This window comes from Nycticebus coucang, chromosome 21, assembly GCF_027406575.1.
Source record: "Nycticebus coucang isolate mNycCou1 chromosome 21, mNycCou1.pri, whole genome shotgun sequence".
NCBI classification, from domain to species: domain Eukaryota; kingdom Metazoa; phylum Chordata; class Mammalia; order Primates; family Lorisidae; genus Nycticebus; species Nycticebus coucang.
In genome coordinates, this window is record NC_069800.1 from 7380167 (window position 1) to 7388488 (window position 8322).

At 46.8% G+C, this 8322-nt stretch overlaps 1 pseudogene; it reads left to right on the forward strand.

The window, feature by feature from the left end:
- The first annotated feature begins 5505 nt into the window (after nucleotides 1–5505).
- Nucleotides 5506–7678, forward strand: LOC128574219 (39S ribosomal protein L1, mitochondrial-like; annotated as a pseudogene).
- The last annotated feature ends 644 nt before the right edge of the window (nucleotides 7679–8322 follow it).

The window sequence follows — 8322 nt, forward strand, 5'->3', positions numbered from 1 at the left end:
AAACTTATTCCACGGTTCTGGAGGCCTAAGGGGAAGGTGCAGGCAGGACTGGCTTCCCCGAGGAGCCAGACTGGCTGTGCCTCTCCCCTGGGTGTCCACCTCTGATCTTTCTTTGCACATGTATTGACCTCTTCTCCTAAGGACACAGGCAGGCTAGATGGGGTCACCCTCATGGGAAGGGAAGAAAAATAGCTTCCCTTCCACTCAACAGTGGGAGCTAGAGGACCCCGTGGTCTGGGGCCACCTCAGTTTTCAGTCTAATGGGAGTGGGACTAGACTCACCTGCGGACACTACCCTTCTCAGACACCAGAGCCTTCACATCTGCTGAGCTGAGGCTTTGACCCTCCCCTCATTCCTGGACCTTTTGGCATAAAGAGCAGCAGACATTCAAAACATCCCCTCAGCTATGGAGTCATGTCACGAGCCCACTGCCAGAGGGTGGTGCTCTGGGCCCTTCCTTGGGAGGTGAGGGGTGGTCAGTGGGGAATTGCATGAGTCCCCACAGAGTGGGCTGGTGCCACTCTTAGCTGGAACAGCAAAGACAGATCTGTGCTGTGTGTCTCCTCTCCAAGAGAACAGTAGCCCCTGATTGCCAGGTAGCCACCAAGTTGCTGACATGTCCCACTCTCTGGTCTTGCTGACGGATTAGCTTTGGCCTTGGCCATGGCAGGTCTGGCTTCAAGCTGTGCCATGAGTCAGGGGTGTCCACCTTGGTCAGCTGTACACAACCTCTCTCCCTGCATCTGGGCCTGTGGGACAGTCAAGAGGTGGCAGAAAGTGTCTGTCTTCAGCATCCCTAGGGTGCTGGGCACCCTTTGGACAAAGACAGGTGTTTCTGCAGGGCTTGCCTGCCCCCATGCCCAGCCTGTGAGCCCATGGCCTACCTCTCCCCCACATCTCCTTGTCTACAAGTATCCTGTCTCTGGCCAGCTAGCCAACCTAGATACTGCCCATACAGAGCCAAGTGTGGGCTAACCATGCCCAGGGGTGGTGACTGGAAGCTGTGCCCTTCCAGGTGCCCTTCTAGTCAGCAGCAGGTGGGAAATAATGTCGTGGAGCCTCAGAGAAGGGGCAGTGTGGGGGGGGAGGGGCTCTAGCTTCTGTCATGGGCTTTGCTTCCAGATGTGCTGGCCCAGTCCTAGATAACAGATGTTCCTGGTGACTCTAGTAGACCAACGGGAGTGCAGTGTTAGACCTTTCCCAGGGCTATGCAATGGCCAGCCCCAAGCAGCTTTCCAAGCAGAGTCAATTTTGACCAAGAAGGAAATGGCCTTCCTCTAGGATGCTAGGAGTCTGGGCTCAGTGGCCATTCTCTTGATGTCTCTGCCAGGCCACCTGCACCAGCAGCAGGGTTGCTTGTGTTGTTCCCAAGCCCACAGCAGTGCGGCCTGTTGCCCAGGACAGAGGTTAGAGTGGGTGTCCAGGTGTGGAACATGTTGTACCCTGAATCTGAATCCCATGAACACTGTGCCTCCTGGAAGTGGGTGGTGTGGGCATAACACATAATGTTGGGGTCCCCAGCCTTCTGCAAGGCTTTGCTCCCTCTCTGGAAAGCAGCATCTTCCCAAGTTGTCCAGGGCACTCAACAATCCTGTCCTTACCGTGTCCAGTTAGCACAATGTCACCAAAGAAATGAGGATCTCTAGCAGCAAACTAAAGTGGGCTGCTGTCCCTGTCATACCTCGCCTGCTGTGCTGGCTTTTCTTTGGTGATTTCATATGGGGGAGAGGAGAGAGCATTTGACAGCACACACAGTGGCAGCCTGTCCAGTGCTAGGGGCAGGTTGGCTTCTCCAGTAAAGGTCCCCTGGACCTCGACTGTGGCTGGTGTGGCCAGTGGTAAGGCGGTGGTAATCTGCCAATAGAGATGGCAAGTGAAGAAGGAAGCCCTCCTTCCACAGGCCAGGGCGCTGCCTACTCGACATGTGGGGACCAGTGCTGTACCTGCAGAAGCCCCACTTGCTGCCCAGTTACGGTTGTTGTCAGCTGGCAGAGTCAGAGTTGCTGCCCAGTGGTCCTGGAGGTCTCTCCACCCCTCCTCCCAAGCAGGGAGCTGAGGAGTGCACAGCAGCGGCTGTGTTGCCAGGTCCTCTTCAGGGTGCCTGGCCTCCCCACTAACAGGGCTCTGGGGACAGCATGTGGGTTCGTTCTGGGAACTGGAGGAGAGGTCTAAAGCTTTGCTGTGGCATTTTGCTGGCAGATATTTGGAGCAATCTATCATCATACTTGTGATTCCCACAGACCCAAAGGGTGGTGGTTCCAAAAACATTCCTGTGTCCGGGGCAGTGCCGGCCTGACTCCTCTTAGGGTGGGCCAGGGGTCTACAGTCTGCAGACTCAGGTATTCAGTATAGTCCCTGGAGCAGGGACCTGGGGCTCTGGCCCTCTGCAGCATGTCCAGGCCAGATTAAGCCCGTGGCATCCCAGGGCAGTTAACTCTGTTCCCAGGTGCTCCTGTGCATGACTGGCCTGCACATTCTTGTTCTGGGTTTTGCTTGGTGACGTTGCTTTGGCCAGGAGGATCCCGGGTCCTCCTGAGTGGGTGAGTCCTGGGCAGAGAGGGCACCAGCTACCCAGGAATGGGGTTCCTGGCACGAGAAGTGCGTGGTATCAGGAGGTAGCTGTGGCTCCAGGTGTCCCTCCTTTCCTTGTAAGTCTCAGCATATAAGGGCCCCAGTGGGGCTGCAGCACCCAAGACCCAGACCCCTGCACAAACCCTGCCATGCCATCAGGGTAATGCCATGAGGCCATTCCTCCTAAGGTGAGCTCCTCAGTCTGCCACCCAGCCCAGAACCCAGTGTGAGGCTATATCCCCTGAGCCATGCCTGGCACTGGCAACTTCTTGATCCCAGATAGAGGAGGAGTGGGGAGCCAACCTGAGTCCACACCTTTGCTGCAGCCTGGTGTGGATGACATCCACCCCAGGGCTGGACAGGCCCCTTGGTGGTGCTGTGAGTGTACCCTCCCTGGAGTCTGCACATCCCCTGCCCTTGGCCCTATGCCTAGACCTTGCCACACAGGACCTTACAGGATTCAGGACAAGCCCTGCCCACTGGTTGGCAGCACCCCCACAGCCTAGTCAGTGACAAGAAGTGGGGCCCCACCTCCTGACTTGTAGGAGCCCAAGGGAGGGGGCAGAGGAAGGCCACCAAGCCTGGGTGCCCACCCTAACTACTCCCCTCCTCTGAGCAGTAGAAATCCTCAGCAGGGAGCCCCTGGGCCATGGCAGTGGTGGGAGGTGTGGGAGGCCAGTATCCTCTCTGACCAGCAATCCAATTAGACTTAGGGGTTCCTGTCTGAGGGCAAGAGGGCCCACCCTAGAAGGAGTGCTAGTGAGCCCCTTGGCCTGCTGTCCTGTCCTGCCAGGAGCTCTGGACTCTTCTGAGGACACTAGTCTCATTGTGGCCCCTTATGACCTCACCTAACCCTAAGGACCTTCACATACTGTCACAGTGGGAGGGACATATTTTGGGGGGACACAAATATCCGTTGTAACAGGGACTCTGGGTCAAGGCTGAGAAACACATGTGCCCTCTGACCAGGGGTTGAGCATGGGGCCACCAGTCTTGCAGTTCCGTGACCATGCCACTGGTCACACCTCAAGTGTCCTTTGGAGATGAGTTACTGTTTCTCTAGTGGTTCCAGAGCAGGAGTAGATGAGGCCAGCCAGGCTCTGATGAGAGAGGACTCAGTGACAAGGTCACATTGGAACAGGAGGTCACAGGAGAGAAGGGGAAACGAGAAGGATGCTACTTGTGCATTAAAAAATTTAAAACAGGCTCAGCATCTGTAGCTCAGCGGCTAGGGTGACAGCCACATATACTGGAGCTGGTGGGTTTGAACCCAGCCTGGGCCTGCCAAACAACAATGACAACTACAATCAAAAAGTAGCCGGGTTCTGTGGCGGGTGCCTATAGTCCCAGCTACTTGGGAGGCTGAGGCAAGAGAATCGCTTAAGGCCAAGAGTTTGAGGTTGTTGTGAGCTTTGACGCTACAGCACTCTACCAAGGGTAACATAGTGAAACTCTGTCTCAAAAAAAAAATTTTTTTTTTAAACAGGCTGAGTGCACTGGCTTAGTCCTGTGATCCCAGCACTCTGGGAGGCCAAGGCAGATGGATTGTTTGAGCTCAGGAGTTCAAGACCAGCTTGATAAAGAATGAGACTTCATCTCTACCAAAAATAGAAAAATTAGCCAGGGTATTGTGGTGGGTGCCATAAGTAGTCCCAGCTACACGGAAGGCTAAAGCTGGAGGATCACGTAAACCCAGCTACACGGAAGGCTAAAGCAGGAGGATCACTTAAACCCAGGAGGATCACTTAAATTCCCTCCAGGAGTTGGAGGTTGCTATGAGCTATGATGCCATAGCACTCTAACTGAGGGCAACAAAGTGAGACTCTGTCTCAAAAATAAAATTAAAATAAAAAAGAAAACATTTTGCATTTATGTTCATGACATATATTGTTCTATGGATTTCTTTGCTTGTAATTCTAGTTTAGTAGCAGAGTAATGCTGGCCTTCCTTTCTCTTTAATTCTCTGATAGTATTTGGGTAGAATTGGTATTATTTCCTCCTTAAGTGTTTGGTAGAATTTCTCTGTGAAGCCATCGTGAACTAGTGGGTTTTGGGTGTGTGTGTGTGTGTGTGTGTGTGTTTTGTGGGAAGGTTTTTAACTAAAAATTCATATTATTTAGCAAATATATAGCTACTCAAGTTATATCATCTTGAGGGAGATTTGGCAGTTTCTATCTTAATTAATTTGTTTCTTCTAAGTTATCAAATTTATTGGCACAATCTTATTTATATTTTCTATTATTATTTTCTTTTTTTTTTTTTAGAGTAGAGTGCTGTGGCATCATAGCTCACAGCAACCTCCAGCTCTTGGGCTTATGCAATTCTTTTGCCTCAGCCTCCTGAGTAGCTGGGACTACAGGTGCCCACCACAATGCCAGGCTATTTTTTGTTGCAGTTTGACCAGGGGCTGGGTTTGAACCTGCCACCCTTATGTATATGGGGGCAGTGCCCTACTCACTGAGCCATAGGCGCCGCCAATTTTTCTATTATTCTTTTCATGTATGTAGAATCTGTACTAATGTTGCCTTTCTCATTTCTGATGAGAAATTCATCAGATAATTTCTGTCTTCTCTCTTTCTTTTTTTTTGGTCCATTTGTAAGAAATGTCAATTTTATTGATTTCAAAGAATCAACTATTGGTTTCCTTATGTTCTCTATAGTTTTGCTATCAGTTTTCACTGATTTTTGCTGTGACCTTTAATATTACCCTTCTTCTGACTACTTTGCATCTAATTTGCTCTAGTTTTTATAATTTCTTTAGATGGGAATGGAGGTCATTGAATTTAAGCCTGTCTTTTCTAAAATGCATGTTTAGTGCTGTGAGTTTTCTCTAAGTGCTGCTTTAACTACAGACCCCAGTGTTTGTTATTTTGTTTTTTCATTTCCATTTAGTTCAAAATAATTTTTAATTTTCTTTCTGGTTTATGTGGGAAATTAGGAGGGGTTTATTTAGTTTCCAAATATTAGGAAATTTTCCAAATATCTTTTTGTTGTTGATTTCTAATATAATTCCATTGTGATCACAGAACATGCTTTGAACAACTTGAATCCATTTAAATATATTTCAACTTTTGGCACAGAGCATGGTGAGCTACTCTGTAGATATCAAGTGGGCCGAGTTAGCTGACAGTGCTGTTCGTATCTTCTATATTCTTCATGTTTTCTGTCTACTTGTTCAATCACATATTGGGAAATGAGTGTTGAAATCTCAGAGTACAATTGTGGACTTGACCATCTTTCCTTTCAGGTCAATCAGTTTTTGCTCCATGGATTTTTATCATCTGTTGGTAGGAGCATCTGTGTTTAGGGTTTTATGTCCTTTTGATGATTTTAACAATTTATCGTGACACAATCCTGTTTCTCTCTAATATTTTGTGCTCTGAAATGTACCTTAGCGGATACATGTATTTATATAGCAACTGAAGATTTAAAAATACTTTTTTCTTTTTTAAAAGACTGCCTCGGGAGTGGTCAAGATGGCGGCAGCTGCCGGGTTCGGTATGGTTTTGATACATCATCAAAGGCATTGTTTTTCCAAGATGGTTTGTCAGACATCTCTTTATCCTTGTTCTATAAACATTCTGGGGCCCAACAGATATTTTGCTGCTGCTACAAAGCCCGCAAAGGAAACAAAAAAAAGGTGCTAATGACAAAGCACAAGATGAAAAAAAAAAGACAATAGAAAAAATAAAGTTGTACTCTTACATGGAAGGGGAGCCTGAGGATGATGTCTACTTAAAATGATTATACCCAAGGCAGATATATGACATGGAGACAGCTATTCCCTTATTTAAGAAATTTCAAATTCTTGGGCGGTGCCTGTAGCTCAGTGAGTAGGGAGCCGGCCCCATATGCCGAGGGTGGCTGGTTCAAACCCAGCCCCTGCCAAACTGCAACAACAACATAAAAATAGCCGGGTATTGTGGCGGGCACCTTTAGTCCCAGCTGCTTGGGAGGCTGAAGCAAGAGAATCGCGTAAGCCCAAGGGTTAGAGGTTGCTGTGAGCCTTGTGAAGTCATGGCACTCTACCTGAGGATGGTACAGTGAGACTCTGTCTCTACAAAAAAAAATAAATAAATTTCAAATTCTTGACTTTACTAATCCAAGGCAAGGTGTTTATCTTGGTTTGACATTGGATATAGCACTGGGAAAGAAGAAAAAAGTGGAACCATTTGCCAGTGTTGTTAGATTACCATCCCCATTCTCTTCAGAAATCAATAAAGTTGCCATATTTACAGGGAATGCAGAAGAGGTTTAAATAGCAGAAGGAAATGGAGCTGCTTTTGCAGGAGAAACTGATCCGATTCAGAAGATTTTGGATGAGGAAATTCATGTAGACTTTTATATAGCTGTCCCATAAATAATACCTAAGCTTCACCCATTAAGGAAGAAACTGAAAAAAAGATTTCCAAAGGTTAGTAGAAATTCTATTAGCTGTGACATCCCCAAAATGCTTGAACTATTTCAATATGGACTTGAAATTAAGGTAGATGAAGAAAGGGAGAACTTTCTGAAGCCCAAATAGCAGCATTGAATATGTCGAGTGACCAAATAATTGCCAATCTGCAAGCAGTTATTAATGACGTTTGTAAGAACTGACCACTGAGTTTGGGTCCCTTTGTGGTACATGCTTTCCTTTGTTCTCCAACAAGTGAAGGTTTGTTACTAAAAATGGATCCATTTTTGCATGAAGAAGTAAAAACCAAAGAAAGTAACAAAGAAGCTGCCTAAATGTGTTGAATTGTGAAATTATTATTATTATTATTATTTTGTTGTTGTTGTTGTTGGCTGGGGCTGGGTTTGAACCCACCACCTCCAGCATATAGGGTCAGTGCCCTGCTCCTTTGAGCCACAGGCACCGCCCATGTGAAATTATTTTTAGTGGATGAAGAAGCAACAGAGAAAGTTATAAAACTGCATAATTTCTTTATATATATATATATATATTTTTTTTTTTTTTTGGTTTTTGGCAAGGGCTAGGTTTGAACCTGCCACCTCTGGCATATGGGACCGGCACCCTACTCCTTGAGCCACAGGTGCCACCCAAAACTGCATAATTTCTTAAGAAAAAAAAAAAAAGACTGCCTCACTGTCTTGCCCAGGCTGGTTCTTTTCATTCTCTCTCTCTCCTTTTCCGTTTTCTTTTTTCCTTCTTTCTTCTAAGATAGAATCTTACTCTATTACCCTGAATGGAGTACAGTGGCATCATAATGACTCACTGCAACCTCCAACTCTTGGGCTGGGGTAATCCTCCTGCCTAAACCTCCTGAATAGGTGGGACTAGAGGCCCATGCCATCATGACCCAGCTAATTATTTATTTATTTATTTATTTATTTGTCTCTCTCTCTTTCTTTTTTCTGGAGATGGGGTCTCACTTTTGCTCCTCTTGGCCTCAAGCAATCCTCCCATCTCAGCCTCCCAGAGTGCTAGAATTTTAGGCATGACACCATGCGCCTGGCACCTAGGCTGATCTTAAACCTGTTCTTCAAGCCATCCTCTTGCCTCAACTTCCTGAGAAGCTGGGACTACAGGCTTGCACATAGCACCTGAAAAGGTTTCTTTTGATTAATGTTAGTATGGTATATCTTTTCCCAGCCTTTTACTTATAATGCATTTGTGTCTTTATATTTGATGTGTGTTTATTCTAAGCAGCATATATTTGGGTCTTTGCTTTTTCTTTCTTTCTTTTTTCTTTCTTTTTTTTTTAACCTAATCTGACAATCTCTGCCTTTTAGTTGGGATATTTAGA